This window comes from Triplophysa dalaica, chromosome 15 (genome assembly GCF_015846415.1).
Source record: "Triplophysa dalaica isolate WHDGS20190420 chromosome 15, ASM1584641v1, whole genome shotgun sequence".
Taxonomy (NCBI): domain Eukaryota; kingdom Metazoa; phylum Chordata; class Actinopteri; order Cypriniformes; family Nemacheilidae; genus Triplophysa; species Triplophysa dalaica.
In genome coordinates, this window is record NC_079556.1 from 20502652 (window position 1) to 20520336 (window position 17685).

The window sequence follows — 17685 nt, forward strand, 5'->3', positions numbered from 1 at the left end:
ATTGTCCAGACTCAAACTATTAAACATCTTTACAGTTGATGGTCTTCTTAAACTTTGTAGCCAGGCAGTGAATATTGAACATCAGCAGCAAGTCGACGTAACCTAGAAGACAACATCATGGCGTCTCTTCCAGATGTGAAAAAGGTCCATATCCAAACTCCTTTACGCGGTTCACCCATGAAAGCGAAATCAGTGTCTTATTGGTTTCTTTCTCAGTTGTTGTGATCATGATCTCATTCATCTAATTTCCCTTCCCTGTGACTGAACGGCGTGCACTGCACTTACTTCATAACCCTGATAAATCTGCAGGCCGCCGTCAGAGAAAATCCAATCTGTCACGCGTCCACGCTGCGCTCGCTCACCTGATGCTTGTTAATGATGATGTTGCAGGGTGGTGGGGTTGGGGGGTTAGTCGTGCCTCCCTGACGGCCGCTTTGTTTGCCTTCACCAACACCTGATGCTTAATTCATTAATTGACTCCAATTAGCTCGAAGTGCGACCGTGCCAGGTGAGTATCTTAAAGAGAATTATGGGATATTAAATAGAGGGGGAGGGACTACATTAAAACTGACCTTTTCCTCTAAATTACTGATATTTGAGAGTTAATTCCAAATTCAATGAAAAGCAGGGAGACTTTTTAGTCCTTGCATTAAAAGCGGGCGCTCTTCTGTCAGGAGGTCATTAATAATCGTCTTTATAAATTAAATGAAGAAGATGTCAGGTCTTGATTCACAACGTATTTTAATCTGCTGTCCTCGACACCAATTAGCTTGCACGCTCGCAGGAGAGAGACTGTGTTTATGTGCACACGGGGCTTGTTTTCATCGTAAAGTGCAAAAAAAGGGATGCTAGATGTAAATAATACAACCATTTAATCATGTATACTTATGCATTCATAGAATTGTCATGTTCATCATTTTGCATATTGTTGTATCAATGCATGTTTAAAAAAAAAGTGTTGTGTGAAGCCAGTCGAGAAGTTCTGCTGCGAGACATCTGTGCATCCCGACCCGCACGCGTTTATTTATCTGCCGCATTTCCTTACGCGCTTTGACGAATGAGTGACAGGTTGACACCTCATTCGGCAAGATTAATAGAACGACACAATATTTACGTCGCCGAGACGGCCAATTATCCCTCCATCTATCACCCAGATTATCTTCCTGATTGAAAACTACTCGTCCATGTAATCAGAATTATTTGAAATTAGTAGGAAATTTATGGCGTCGTGTGTCATTTTTTTCGGTGGCTGGTGGTAAATTAGAAATATTAGATACATAAAAGGAATGCAGGGAAAGAGGGAGACTACGGCATAACAGAGGAAGAAATGTCATTTATGATGTTATTTCTTTAGGCTCTTTCGTCTGGACTGAATACAAACGTGTGAGATAGTATTGCGCTGCTCTGACATCCATACATTTGTGAACCTGGATTACAAAACCAGTCTTAAGTGGCACGGCAACATTTTAAGAAAAAGACAAATATAGGCTACATTGTATGGTCAAAATTATTGATTTTTGTTTTATGCCCAAAATCATTTGGATATTAAGTGAAAATCATGTTCCATGAAGATATTTAGTACATTTCCTACCTTAAATATATCAAAACTTTATTTATGTGAGTGGATGATCTGCCACATTGCCCCAGATTAACAACATCGAAGGCAATTTTCTGAATATTTAGATTTTTTGCACTCAGATTGCTTAGTTTTAAATTAGGTTATAAATCTTATTTTTTCATCTTTCAGATTATGTAAATTTCTCAAGTGAAATTAATTGTTGAAATCAAACTTTGTTGCTCATTATCTCAGAATTATATACGTTTCTCCCAAATTCCAAATAAAATACAGTTTTTTTGCAGCAAACAAAAACTGGACTCGATGCAATATTTTTTTCTTATGTCTGTACCATTAGTGATAAAATGGATTTTCCCTAAAATTAGTAATTGTGAACCTCTATAGAAATAAATATGTATTGATAAGTGGAAGAAGGTTCTTTTGACCCGGTGTTTTCAAACTTTACGACTCCCACATAAATTGAATCTTTTGTGAGGATCTCCTTTCTACATATCCATCGATATGTTTATTTGTAAAGAAGCATTCAAACTCCGTTATATAACTAGTAAATGTAATATAATAAAGACAACATATTGTTTTATACGTTCACTTTGAGTATGAAAAAAGGAAGAACAGTGGGAAAAAACGAATTAATATAATAATATAAACAATTGTGGACTCTATGCATGTAGAAAATAGGCTGATAAACACTAACAATAATAATGTTCAGTACAATTCATGCTTAATCTTTTTTCCTCAAATTTTTTAGTAGACCCCTTGCAACCTTTTTGAGGCCCCCCAGACCCAAGTTATTAGTTACTACAGTTCCCTAATAGTACTATACTATTACTGTAGTTACAACAGTTACTAGAAAAAGGTGCAGTCAACGTAAAAAAAGTCATAATAGTATAGACAAACTCCTTCTACTCCTAGTCTATTAGTTGAATTGAACAGAATCACTTCTCTTATCAAACTTTTATAATTTCATTTTTATCGTGACGTTTCATCCGTTTAGTCGCTCTGACATCAGAAAGCTTTTGGCGGTGAGAGTCGCTTGCTTTCAAAAATAGCAAAAATTCTCACATGTAAGCATGTCTGTATGATTCAATATCATTGCCAGACTCTGTAAATAGGATTAGCTGGTCCCGATATAGAGCTTTCACAAATAGGTTGTTTATTTTTATCTTCTTTATAGGGAGGTTGACTCCTTAAAGGGTGCCAAAATTATCCCGCAAAGCGCTGACAATGAGAAATGAAAGGTCCCTAACAGTTATTATAAGCAATATGTCTGCATTGTGCCTTAACTTGACTGCTGTGCTTGCGATACCGATGAGATGACCTCACAGAGAGAGACAGAGACACTCAGCATATCATCTTGAGGTCTAGAAACTGTGTGCCAGGTGACTAAAGGCCCGTTTTCACCAAAATGTATAATATGAATAAATATATATATATATATATATGCTTCCAATTGACACTGTACCTAGCTTAGATATGCATGAAACTAAATGTTTTTTTATTAAATTAAATGAAATCAATCGTATAAACGTGTAGAAGTACAAACATTATGCATTTTCATAATGCAAATATGCATTTTCCGATTCTAGACAAGAATATAACACATTAGCAAACTGTGTATATTTGTATATGTGACAAACTTGCCTATAAATGTAATGTAAATATACATCTTATTGTTCATCTTGCAGCCGATGGCTCACTGAATCATGCACATATTGTATGTGAATATCTTTGCATTGTTATTCCTCTCCATTCACCCCAGAGACCAAATTAACAGTTTAGCCACTCGCGTGTCTTTGCCCTCCTCATGCCCTGAGTGGCATTTGTATTCTGATTGTCCATGTGGCTGTGGCGCGTGTTGCGTGTGAGAGACGCAGCTGAAATATTGCATATGTAAATAACCAGCGCAACCAGAGGCCTGCTGACTGAAGACTTCCTGCTGCGCACACCTCAGACTTCCTGCTGCGCTCTCTACCGCGAGGTTGCGACCCGTAACGCGCCGCACATCGCATTTCTGTCTGGCTGTCCGTCCGCGGCTTTTCACCCAGTCGTAAACAGAACGGAAGATCTCCAGCAGTCTCTTTACTTGTTGCTGATCAGCCTTGTCCGAGACAGAAAGCGCTTTACTGGAACTCATTAGCATGTGAGAGTAAACATATGATGGAGGAATATTATGCACACAGGTTGTAGACGAGAATGTCGGGACGGTATTCTGAATAAATTTGTGATGAAGCGCTAGACAATAGAAATATATTCAAGTATTTGAAGTAAAAACAAAGGTCATTTACGTTTCAAGCCAGCGTTTCACTTTTCCTGTACATGCTGAAGGGATAGTTCAACTAAAATGAAAATTCATCATTTACTCAATCATGTCATGTTACTCAATCATGTTTCTTCTTCAGAAACCAAAAGAATGTTGATGATCAAACGGCACTGAATCCCACGGACTTCGATTGTATGAACACAAACCAGACATTTATAGATTCTGGTCTCACAGGAGATGCTTACCTCTTAACACTTTTTACAGTACCACAAAATATGTTTACGTCAGAGTTACGATTTGCCTCTGAAATGATTTTATATATACTTATTATTTGTATTTTTTAAGCAGGAAGTATGGTCCGTCCGCATCCGCGCACCGTCCGCATGACGCAATATTCGTCATCAGAAGTGTCTGCGGTCGTTTTTTGAGACTGGGCGGACGTGCCACGTACAACAGCACATGCGCGAAAGAGTTCACTAGCACGCTAGGTGTCGATACACACACAGAAAGTTTGCAGTGTGAACGATGATACAAAATCAACAGGCTGAAACCATGAACAGTAAGCTAAGAAGCATATTTTTCTCCATACTGTTTGGTTGTTGTTCTTGTTGTTTGCTCGGATTGTTTGCAATGGCGAAAACACTTCCTCAATCTTTAATTCGCAGTGGGTCTATGAATGAAGCGACTCAGCGCTGACGCATTTGTATTGCACATGCGTTAATCGTGAGTATGTATGTTTATGCTCAAAAAGCTGTGCTGACGCGTTTGTGCGCGAGATGGACACGGATGCGGAAAGTCAAGTATAACCGGGGCTTTAGAGCGCCTAACCCCAGTCCTACCCTAAACCTAAAACTACACACTTCCCAATAATAGAAATAGAAGTCAGTCACCGGTCAAATACTGATCAAAAACAGTATAAAAGCATCGCAAGCATTTATTTAAATTGAGATCAGGTCAGTGTTTTCCTCGTAAAGCTTATTTTTATACGGAGCACACATCAGATAACATTTACAAAAGGTTTATGGTGTTTTTGGCTATTCTAGCAGTCATTGTCAGTATCTCTGAATTTTAAAAGACCTACAGTACGTGAAGATTTTTCATGAACTCTCCTCTTGCGCACACCAGTAAAAAACAACAGCAAACAGGTGCGAGTCGACATAAGGGCGAGGAAATAACGACAGGAGTTGAATTTTTGGACGAGCGATCCCTTTAATCTGAGGCTGTGTAACAGGCCGCCGTCACATCGCGAGCGTGCGCGGCGGCGTGCGGGTCCACTTCTGAGAGAGCCGCTGCAGGGGATTTCTGTGGTTTTCATCTCCTTGCCTGGGGAACCTCAGTGGGTCGCAGTCTCATTTCCTCATCAAACACTTGACGAGTGATTTGGAATATTTATGAGGGGTCCAATTTAAGTTAAACATTTAACAAAAAGAAAGCAATTGAAATTATACAGCAGAAAGAGTTCAGCTCCCCGCAGGGGCCTGAAGGAAAATTTCAACTAGAAACACTCAGGTTGAATTAAAGTGAATCCAAGCGTACACTCCTGTAATCTTTATCGCTGTGGATTTAGAGGACATTACTGAGTCAATATGTTTCGAGGGACATGACATGTAAATTGTGAAATGCTCATCGAGCGATGGAGATGTTTTCAAAGGTGTTAAATACTCAAACCACAGCTTTTGTTGGAGGCTTAGCCGTGTCACAGAAAGGTTGTGGTTTGTAAGGATAAGTACAAGCGCTTTAGCAAGATTATCCCGCTCCGATCTTTGTTGTTGGTCACCCTTGAGGATCAGAGCGGTAAGCGCTTCTCGGGGGTCACCGTATCGCTCCGGCCCGCAACACTTTAACCGTCTTCCCCGACGATTTCTTCACATCTGTGAATCTGGAGGAATTCAGTCGACAGAATGATAGAAGACATCTGACTAGATTGAAGAGCATAATGGAGAAGCTGAGAGGAGGCTTTGAACTGCGTGAATGAGGAAATGGCTCAAATCAGACGATTTTACCTCTACAATCCACATTCATTTTACACCTCCATACTCTTCGTGCATTTCGACTATGACGATTCAGTTTTTATTTCTCTTAAGCAATTCGTATGAGGAACATCTGAGAATTCCATCAAATCTCTTGAGTGATGAACAATTACATTCTTGTTGGTCAGAATGCCAAAGACAAATATCCAAGATATGTGGTGGTGTTTGTCAACAGGGGGCAGATGTCTGACTGACTTTGTGCTGGTGTTCATCTACAGTATGAAGTGTTTGGATGTGATCGATTCGGCAGGGTGACTCGAGCGCCCGCTGACCTCTGGGTGGGCGCGACTATAGTCTGCTTGTTGGCAGGAGCGTCGGAATGGCACAGATGTCTTTTTAAAGCAATAGACGTGCAATTAGCTGACACAGCGAGCAGGTTTTGCAAGCTGTCCTATTCTGGGCTGTGGGCGGATGGGCCGAAATGAGAATGGAGCTATTGATCCCTCGCGCCGGTTGAGAATGATGCACCGCGGACTATTTTGGGGGCAGAGGGGAATTCGCTGCCTTTGAAAACATTATGCTGCGTGACGTCGTCAAGCTCTTCGAAATCAGCTCGATGATATTGGCAGCGAAGCAAAATGGCTGCCACATCTCTTGACCTCTGCCGTGCCAGAAATACATCAACAACAGCTCACCTCAACAATGCCGAGACCCCGCGAGTCAGCCGGAGCTATATATAACTCCAAATCAAAGTGAACGATAATCTAGTTTTACACACTTCACCCTGTGACCCGTTCACATCATTTGACATTGGAGTAGATGCTTGAACATCAATATTCACTTGAGGAAAACGCACTTTGGTGAGGAACGATATAGTTCAATAAAAATCTATTTCTGAAGCGATTTTCAAAATGCGAGCAGCTGTACAGATAACACACTTTGAAACAAACAAACAGACAATAATATTGATAAAGTAAAAATAATAATAATATATATATCAAGGGAAAAAACAACAGTTGCATATTAAGGGTTTTACCTTTTAAATCGTATCAAATAAATGATATAAAAGATATTTAGCAAAAATAGTGTTATTTTCACACATGACAATAACACAATCCGTTTTCACTCCCCATACTCACTGATAAAAAACGGTATTGAATATGCTTTCCTGTAGCTCCGTTAACAACACAAGGTTGTGGTTTCGATCCCAGGGAATTGCAAATACCTATGTAAAATGTATAGGATAAAGCTAAATGTAAATGTAAATGAATATGAAAAAAATCATAATCTTATAATGACACGACAGTGCTAAAGATTTTGTTCATGTTCATTATTTGTTTCTTTATCTTTTGTTAGTGAATTATGACCTGCATATGTCTTCATGACATTTACCCTATTAAAGCCTATTTGATGAACATCGACAGCAGCTGATTCATTGACAATCAATACACAAAATCCATAAAAAATTATATAATCTATAACTGTAAGAAGTTATAAAATACATGCATTCATCTTTATTTGTGTATTGCCACATCATCAGAGTTACTGCACTTTCATTCTGTGGTATTAGAGGTATTAGTTCTCTATGCTTCTTAATTTATATCTGTTCTTATATGAATTAATATTAGGTTATTTTGCAATAGAAAATTCAATAGAAAATTTCACAATAGAAATACATTTTAATTGAATGTTATGAAGTATATTTTACACATTTAACATTGAAAAACTTTAATGGATTTAAAGGGATACTTCACCCAAAAATATACATTCTGTCATCATTGTCTCACCCTCGAGTTGTTCCAAATCTGTATAAATGTCTTTCTTCTGGTGAACACAGAGAAAGATGTTTGGAATAATTCTTGTAACCAACCAGTTGTTGGACCCCATTGACTTTTTTTGTTCTGGTGAACAAAGATATTTCAAAGATTGTAGGCCGGCAAACAGCTCGGGGTCACTTTTGACTACTATTGTCATAATTCCTTCTATGGTAGTCAAGAGGGTCCCAAAACTGTTTGGTTCCAAGCATTTCTCCAAATATCTTGCTCTGTGTTCACCCAAACAAAGACATTTACACAGGTTTGGATCAACTTTAACGGCACAATAAGTAAAAGAAGTTTGTATGTGTCAGACACACGTGTGTGCACCTGACCACAGCTGGCAGGTTCAGCCATCAGCATCCGTGCACACGAGCAGCAGACGCCTCAGGCTTTCTCTCTACATGTGACTGCTCACGGCAGACATTAAGCGGTTAATGCTGAACTAGTTTAGTGATATCACATGCCGGGTTATTGAGCAAATCCTCCTCATTGTGGATGGTTGAGCTTTAGATGCGTATCTGCACCAGTGTAAACTCATTCATGGACTTTCTCGGTCTTAAACAAACATTGCGAAATCAGTCACGGGAATATGAATGCATTCCTGAAAAAGACTTTCCACATTAGCATGACTTTAGAGCACAGATGACGGTGGACGCTTGTCGATGAAATGAGCTGATGAAGCACCACGAGGAAAGGTCAGACTTGACCTTTTTTGGAAGGTTGATGCTGAAATTCATGGGGCATAATGATACAATTTTTCAGATGGGAACCATTGAGTTGACTCTACTGTAGAGGACCTCAGTCATTCCAGACACATTTCTATCAGTACGGGCAGGTTGCATAAACGTCTTGGACTAGTCTGACAAACTAGTCATCTAATTGTTTTCTTCAAGACCGGTTAAAACTTCTTAAAGTTGCTATACACAGACTACAGGAACATGATTTCATGGCTGAACTCAAACTACTGGACCGTACTGTAATGTCCATAAACAAAATAAAATGGAAATAAAGCTACCATCGTTTATAAAAGTCTTCGTTTATTGTATATGTACACTGTAAAAATTCTTAATTTTATGGTAATTTATAAATTGCTGTAATTTATAAAAATAAATTGAAAAATACTTTTTTACGAGTTATGTTGCCGTCACATCACCCTTTAAAGCGCATTCCCAGCCTCCGCCAAATAAACTGAATTTATTCAACTTCATAATTTAAACAATGCAAACATTTCAATAAATATAGATCTAGAAACCTATATTTAATATATATATATAGATATATTTAATTTCATCCAGGTAAATGTTATTTTAATAATATACTGTAGATATTAGTTGGCACTGCTAGCTTCTTGGTTTGTTCGGCGACCCGAGTTTGATTCACGTCTCGGACGGTCATTTGCCGATCCTGCCACCCAACGCTTTCCTGTCAGCGTTCTACTGTCATAGCTTTCTATTCAAGTGGTCTGCTAAATGACTAAATCTTAAAAAAGGCATAATATATAAATATATAAAATTATTTAAATATCGAAATAATTGAATTGAATGTGTTAAATGTGTTAATCAATCAAATGATTTACACATTTGATTGACATTTGAGGCTCAAACCACTTGATATTCAAGACCCATTAACAGTCTTAAATACATCCCCTCAATTTGTTTAAACATATTTCCCAGAATTCCACAGGAATCAGTGCATTTAATGATTGTGTTTGGAACTGCAAACACCTCAGGGATGAATATCCAGTAGAGCTTATGTACATATATACACTTCAGGTGTTTATAATCCTCAATTGTGTCAGTGTAATTCAGACATTGTATGAATATTGTGAGATACTTGAGAATGACTACCAAATTGAATCTCTATTGGACTGTAACATCTCTCAGCATGTGGCTCGGTCTTGTTGAAATGACACGCTTTTTATTCAAAGCACTGTGTAGAACATCAAAGCGAATAACAATGGTTGAACCTCGGTCATTCTCATGCCGAGCAGTCCATTAACAAGACAGACGGAGAATCGTCTTGAAAAATGCTGCCAAACACCCGGAGACCAAACCCTTGTTTGGATGGATCAGACCCTCTGCCCCCAAAATCTGAACACTTGGAGGAAAGAGAAGAACACCAGGACTTGGGAAGAGGGCGTGACACGAGCATCAGGGATCCGCAAGCATCGTTGCTCTGAACGGCCAGTAACAGGAGAAATTACGGCCGAGGAGAGGGGCTAATAACTGTTATTAACCCCGCACGGACGTCGCGCCACGGTAACGAGGTCCCGCCGTCAGAGTTCTGAGGTGCGACGCCGAGCCGCTCGCCCCCTAGGAGAAGCTAACTTATTAAAATAATGAATTAGCCCACCAGATTACTGGAGCCTGCGGCAAAGGCAATTATCCCTCTCCAAATCCCCGGCCGGGGCTCCCCGACGCTGCCATAAAACAAGCGCTCGCAAAGAGCGACAACAGAAAGGCCCGTCGCAATGAAAAGGCTGTTAATTAGGACCTCTCCCACTGCGGGCGGCCCTTTACTGCCGACACAACACCAGACCGCCGCGAAGAAGAAGAGACGCTGTCTGAAACTGTCGGGAGCGGCGAGGAGGAGCCATGCCAGGACATCATCAAAAAGGAGTGGAATCGTAGAGGTGATTGAGAACAAAACCAGTCACGTCCCGTAATAACGTTCACTCGGAATGTGTGTGTGTGGTCGGGCCAAACATCATGCAATCATCTGCACAAAACTCAACCTCATATCATCGGAAGTCTTCAGTTTCAAAATAAAGATGCTTCGCTGGCGCTTCTTCACATTGATGCTATAGAGAACCCTTTTTGCCTCCCCAGAGTACCTCTCACACAAAGGTTCTTAAAGGAACCAAATGAAGTTTTCAATGCGTATGGTGATGGGTCTGCGCAGCGCCGTGTGAAGTCGAACACACCATTGACACGGTTTCATCAACACGGCACACTTTGTGAAGCATTTAGCGAATCCTCGTGGCTCAAAGCTCTTGTGACTCCCGGACTACCCGTGAAGCACAATCAAACCCTCTCAGACATGAGCCAGACATGGACGGGAATATTAAAGAGTTCCCTTACGGCAGAGTTCTCCGGTGAAGGGAACATTGGTTTATAATCAGAGGGAGATTCACTTCTGTGTGTTTAAACTCTCTGCTCAACCCTCTAGAATATCTTGAGATTCTGACCGCCAGCCGGAGATGTGCATCTCCTGAAAATGTGCTTTACAAATGCATATTAAATGTTTCTGTCTCGTATCTGTCTTCAGTGACAAATAATAACAAGCTTTTGGAACAATGAGATTTCGCCCCTCTGGTGGGTAAAATCTGCTTTTTTTTTCATGTAGTATTAAATGCGTTTGGAAAAATGTATCCCAGCCAAATTAATTGTTTTAATTTAGGCTAACGTGACGGTATTTACTTGAGCTATAAGCACAAACGATTTATTTTTAATTCTGAAGTTAATAAAGGAGGTTGTTTTGTGGGTAAATGATGCACGTCACTTAAATGAGGTGAATTCTCAGCGTGGACTCGCACGAGCTGCGGTGGCATCAATCTCAATAGCCGTCAATGGAGAGTAAATTGAAAAGTAAAGAAAGTCATTTTGTGCCCAATGGAAGTTTTCCTCCATATTAAGAAGTAAATTAAGTCCTGGACCATTGCTTTGATAGACGTGTGTTAACACTAACTTTCACACACATCTGAAAATTGATATAGCATTCCTCAAATCTGCTCATAGTGCAAATAAATCTGCACTATGATCAGTCTGTCATACTGTACTCTTAGTGTACATCAGTCTCATCATCAGACATTTTGAGTTTACACTGGTCTGGGCATTTTAAAGGCTCCTCAAACGTCTCTTGGGCATGTGTGCATTTCTGTGTGAGTTGGGTCAGTGGAGAGAATTTACAGTTTTAATAGTATAATATTAATTTATGTAAAGTCCCCATCAAACATGAAAACACAACATCATCACAGCAATCATTCATACCGGCAAGTTTCCTTCGGTTTGGTGACCAGAGTGAAGGTCACACAGACTCTCTCTCTCTCTCTCTCATTAATCTCTGTTCAATGATCTTTTCCTCTGTAGTTGTGATGTGTTTTTATCAGAGGTCTTTGTGTGGTTTTGGATCTCTTATATTCACTCATTCATCATCATTCTTACACTGTTTTGATATTCCTAAAACGTTGTGGTTTGCTCTCATTCTAAACCATAAAGGAAATGTCTTAAAAAGATAGTTTACCTAAAAATGTGTATTCTTTCATCATTTACTGACTCTCTTGTCATTTATTTCTTACTTCAGGACACGAAAGAATATATTTTGATTATAAAACAACACTGAACTCTATTGACTTCCATTGTATGAACACAAACCACTGAGACATTTCTCAAAATATCTTCTTTGGTTTTCCTCTGAAGAAAGACTCGCATACAAGTTATACAAACACGTGATGTCAACCACAACAAACAGATATTTAATCGAAGACTTTGCCGGTGTAGATTGAATGCAAGTTATTTTATTGTTTATCACATTGTAAATCATCATCCGGTTTGGTTTTATAGTACATGACATGTCTTCTATTCATTCACATTTTGTTTGTTCTTTTTGTTTGAGCTGATCCTTCATTTAAAGCTGAATGTGTGTGTGTGAGAGATGAAGGTCCCTGACGTGGCCGTGGGGTCCTCTGTCGAGGAGATACGTGTGATCAATAAAAGGTGCTCTCCACTTTCTCCTCGGGCCTTTCATTTCTCCTGTCATCGCGTGATGATCTGAGTACATGCATACGCTCGGAGGAGGGGATTCACGCGCTACTGTGGGCAGTCTCCGACCCCTTTATCAATCAGGATTTTAATTATACACATCCCGCCTGACAGCTAGATTAGAAACCAATCGACGCTATCGGCCACTAAATCTAATTACTGTTTATTGACAGATAAGGACGGGCTCCTTTCTCTTCCCCAAATAAGATAAACCCCCCTTTCCCCCTTTTAGCGTAAAGAGGGTCCGACATGCTTACAGTCCATCAAAGGCCTTCAGCTGACCTGCTTGTTATTATGGGATGAACTGTTTTGGTGTCTTAGTATAAATGGCGGTCAGTCCTGTTAACCGTCGACCGCTACGCTTACAGTTGACTCTGATGTGATAACCAGAGAGAGAGGTAGCGTGCCGATGGTGTAACATGTTGTTTTATATATAGGGATGATTATAAATGATCAACCCTGTTACAACAATGTTACACATTAGACAATGTTAAAAAAGTGTGTATCTGCAGAAACATCAGAATGAATTTCTGTAGACCTTACAGTCTGATCTCACTGAAATTCTTAACCATTTAACAGGGTGGCTAATTGAATTTGTGAGACGTATGATTATCATGAAGCAATAATGAAGCCCCGTCTTAACATAACGTCTCTGGCAGAAAAGAAAATCGTATCAAAACGGACATAATGAGATTGTACAAATGTGTAAGAATTAGCCAAGGTGTCATTAGTTATGAATTGCACAGAGATTGGACCTTTAGCTCCAGGTTAGTAATGAACTGTCACCCCTGTAACTGCTCTAGAAATGCCTCTGTATGGATATGTATTGTGCTACAATATGCTTTTCTATTCTTGCAAAACACTTTGAGATGCAATGTTTCAAAACGCAATAAAAAATCTAATTTGAGTGAATATCCGACTATCCGATTGTTGGCACAATTCACACTCCCTATCGACACGCTAGTGCCGAGTTCATGTTATGTATGCACTGACGCTCACAGAGTCTTCCCCGCTCACTCTATCATTGCCACATTAGACACATGGAGTGTTTAAAAACCTGCGAAAGAGCCTCAGGAAAAACCGGCCTAAATGATTGGATTATTGTCCTTCCATTTGCCGGCGAGATAATGGCTGAATGATAAACATTGCAGCGTATAGATTTCCTGTCAGGTCCCATGAAGCAGACATCCTCATTTCTCGAGTACCCCGACCCTCCTCCCCATTCCTCAAACACTCCAAAACACAGTGAGTCGCGCGCGCGAGAGGGGCACACATGTACTCCAAACTCCATTCAGAGATTCAGAAAGCACTTAAGCCCTGCTGTCCATTTCTGTTAAGTGAGTAAATCTGCAGCGAGAGGTGAAGTAAAGCCGGATCCCGCCGCAGGCCGCTCGGGTGCCCGCCAGCATCTTCCAAATGTAATTTAGGGGAGGAGGCGGGGATGGAGTGAACTGAGAGCAACGGACAGAAAAACGAGTGCCCGTCAGACCGGCCCGTGTCTTATTTGGTTTAGCCGTAGAAAGAAAAATGCTTGGTTTTGAATTATGCAATGTTCAGAGGCACAACTTTAGATTAATGCTTGATTCTTTTAGATCCGGGGACATATTTTACCGGCTTCGGTCTGTCTGCTCTTCACAATGTGAGTGACTTTAACTGGGTTTGCCATGATGTTGTAATTCATTTACAGAGCGGCCCGCGGCTGTGGGGGAAAAATAAGTAGCTATCACAAGTTGGAAAAAAACAAGTCTGCATGTGCACATGACCCCGAGAGCCCAGCAGAAACCCAGCGTATGATGAATCTCTCCGTATTGAATAAACGTGATGTCGGTTTATGGGAAGAGAGTCTCTGCACGTTTATTAACTAAAGTGTTTTTATGTTCTCTGTGATTCATGTGAAGCATCTTCTAGTTTAGCATTGTTAAATTCTTCTAGTCTTTTTTCCAATAGCTGACTGTAAATTTCAATCATAATTCAGGTCAGTTTGATGTTAAGAGTCACTGCTGATAGGTTATAAATGCACATCTGTGTCATCTGTGCATGTCAAAACAACACTTAATTATTACATTAGAAATATCTTCAGTTGCTCATCGCACAATATTTTATAAGATTGTCTTTTAAAAACTCCACAACCACAACTGCAGCTGACGTGAATGTAATCTAATGCATTGTTGGGATGCTGTTGCTAAGGAGTTTTGAGTGGTTGCTAGGCTATTATTCAGAAGATTCCACAATGATGTTGCGATCCTCCGATACTGTATGTGTTTGGCCACTTTTCAATCAACTGAAATCTGTGATCTTCTGTGTGACACAACTAACAGCAAAATACACAAAGACAAGAAACTTGATAATCTTTCAGCCTAACATCAGTCAAGAAAAATAAATATGAGGAATAGAAACAAGAATAGTTAACTCATAAATTTAGTTGTCTTTGCACCTTAATTTATAACATCACTTTGCACAAAATGAGTTTAAATTTAACCATTCATAGAGAGATCATTTTCATTTAGATGTAATTCCACAGTGAATAACATTTCTTGTATTTTTTGTTTTACTCGCATTAAAAGGAGGATACTATAGTAAAATACCTAGATACTATCGCATTCTAACTCAAGTAAATATTCAAATGTATATACTTCAGATTATTACTTCTTTTAATATTACAGAACTCTGTAGCACACATAACCAAAGTGTAGCAATCGCTATAATACACAACAATATACTACAGTGTACTATAGTAAACACTGAAGTATATAGCAGTATTTTGTCGTGTGTGTAGTGATTAGTGGTTATTTATTGGTGTTTGGGGGTCTGGTGAGTCACTGCTCCCTCTAGTGGAGTCTGTCTGATTCACAGTCAGAGGATGAGCAGCTGTGGGATGATTCAGGGTTTAATATATGATTTATGAATAAATGAAAATCATCGGTGTCTCTATTATCAATCCACAAGCTCTGCTGGTCAGCCAGTTTCTTGTTTGATCATACATGAAACATTAGAACAGGATCACATTCAATCTATTTTAGCAGTTGTTTGTTTTGATGCTTATTTTAACCTCGTTACAGTATCCACACATTCATCTTAAATGATGCGCGGTGTGATTTTTTTGGGAATTAAAACAGATTGTGTGGTGACATCAGTGTCAGGGTTCATCTCAGTCCAGACTCTCAGTTGTTCTTCTCATTTATTCATCAGTGAAATCCAACACAACTACATAGTCCTCCTACATATATTCATGTGTATAGCCTCTGTTTCAAAATAATGATTACCTGACCTTGCAAACACAACAACCAATGAACATATATATATATATTATAATTCTAGTAGTTTTTTTGTTTAAAAATTTACAGATTATGATAAATAGGTAATAGTTTTCTTTAAATTGGCACCAAACATGCATCAGCAAAATTAAAAATCGTTTAATTTAACCATGGTTTCTTACTTCACAGTATCGATTTGCACATCACGTGCACGTCACAAAAAAACCTTTAAATCTAGATTGTTTAAGTCTGCGAGAGGCGCGTAAAAACTTTCGTTGCTGACGAACTTTAACAGGTCACGCCCCGAAATGTGTCGACAGAGATGTCCTTATGAAGTTTAGAAGCTTCGAAAAAGTTTCCCCTGATGTTTGATGGTCAAACTGCGCTCAGCTGAGGGTTCGAGCAGGTCTGGAGTCAGCGCAAAGGAGGAGGAGTCGTGCGCTCCCGGCGCGCACCTTCAGTCTCTGCGCGCTCAGATGGAGATAGAGACGCGTCTGTCGATACACACCTGAGGATGAGCTCCATGTGTCTGTGTCTGCAGGTACATTCAATCTCTCCTAACTAATGTTTTTTACTCTTATATTCTGTCCTTTCTTCTTTCCTCTGGCGGAAAAATCGCGCGTCTAAGTCTCTGAAACTTTTAGACGCTCCGCCGTTTTACTTTCATCAGGTTATTATTTCCTCAGCCTTTAAAGTGAGTTTGTTCGATTGTTTATATATGTTTAGTACACAACTGACCAAAATACGCACTGGGTGTCACTCAAATCAAAAACACACACCGTCAGTTTAACACGTGAACCCGACGAATCACATTTCGATTTATACATAAATACATTTTGCACATAAAGTATGTTATGTTTGGTTTTACACTTTAAACACAAGATCAAACACGTATATAATGCTGTAAATAAACATATGATGTAGATGTAAAGAAGTGATATTAATCTAACTCTTTTAAATTGCATATTTTGTTGTTATAATGAAAATTTTGGGTCTACAGTAAACTGGGTTCAAAACTATATCTGGATCTGTGTATGTTGCATTTCAAGTCTTTCACAGGCAGATCAGATGTGTGTGTGTGTGTTGTCTAAATTAAATCTAGAGACATCTCATCATTTAACACAAGCACAATATGAGCGTTTGATATCAAATCCTGTGTAACATAAGACCAGAGCGTAATAAGAATTCCAGAGGGATTGTATGTAAACCGTATGGATTAAACTCGCGGATGGGTGACTTTAATTCAACGTGTTTTTAATTTAATTACAGTATGAGCATCTATTCTACAGATTTCTATCATCTATTTCACATGTACTCTTTCAGTTGTGTTGTGTTCTTTACAGGCATGTGTATATTAAACTGCACGTCAAACAAATATTTGTGACAGTATCAGAGAACAGAGAGATTTTCCATACCGAGTCCTCTTAGTTTTTTTACATATTTCTGTGGAAAACATAAGGAAACATAACTGATGTACACTTTGATCTTTATTTTTGGAGGAGGTTCAGAGCCTACAGTGAGTCGTATGATGATCAATAGGGATCGTGGGATGTTTTGGTATTGATTATGGAAACGCGAGCCATTGAAGAGCAGGGCGGGGTTGACAGGACCTCGTGGAGCTTCTGGTGCGTTCACTTGTGTGCAATAAGAAACAAACAAAAAAATCTGAAACGGCATCCATTTATCAGGATTCATTTGGAGACGCTCAGCTCCCCACAAACTCCTCGCTGTGCGTTTAACACATCTGCCGTTTGTCATGCGTGTGATTTCTGTGAGTCTGCTCAGATAAGGAGAGATACAGTAATACGGCATTCATAAGAACTCAGCATTCTTCAGGATTGGATCCACACGGACGTTTTCTGCTGCTTTACACCTGATGGGCGTCCAGTGTGATTTACGAACGCTCTGACACTTCTTAATGCACAGCTAAAGGAGAATTACACATTTTTGGAGGGGTTAGAGCAGATCTTGCTCATAAAACATAAAAACAGCATATCAGAATTCTAAACAGCACCTCTCTTAAAAATTAGTTTTAATATTACTGCACA

The 17685-nt window shown here is 39.4% G+C and overlaps 1 protein-coding gene across 2 annotated transcripts in view; it reads left to right on the forward strand.

Moving 5' to 3' along the window:
• Nucleotides 1-17685, forward strand: part of esrrb (estrogen-related receptor beta) — a 78001-nt gene that overhangs the window by 11282 nt on the left and 49034 nt on the right. Inside the window, exon 1 of one of the 2 annotated variants that reach the window (XM_056767201.1) lies at nt 16010-16178. The exons of the other annotated variant lie outside the window; for it this stretch is intronic. The gene's annotated coding sequence lies outside the window, so the exon portion shown is untranslated. Of the gene's footprint in view, nt 1-16009; nt 16179-17685 lie in introns of those variants that run through there. 2 annotated transcript variants of the gene reach the window in all.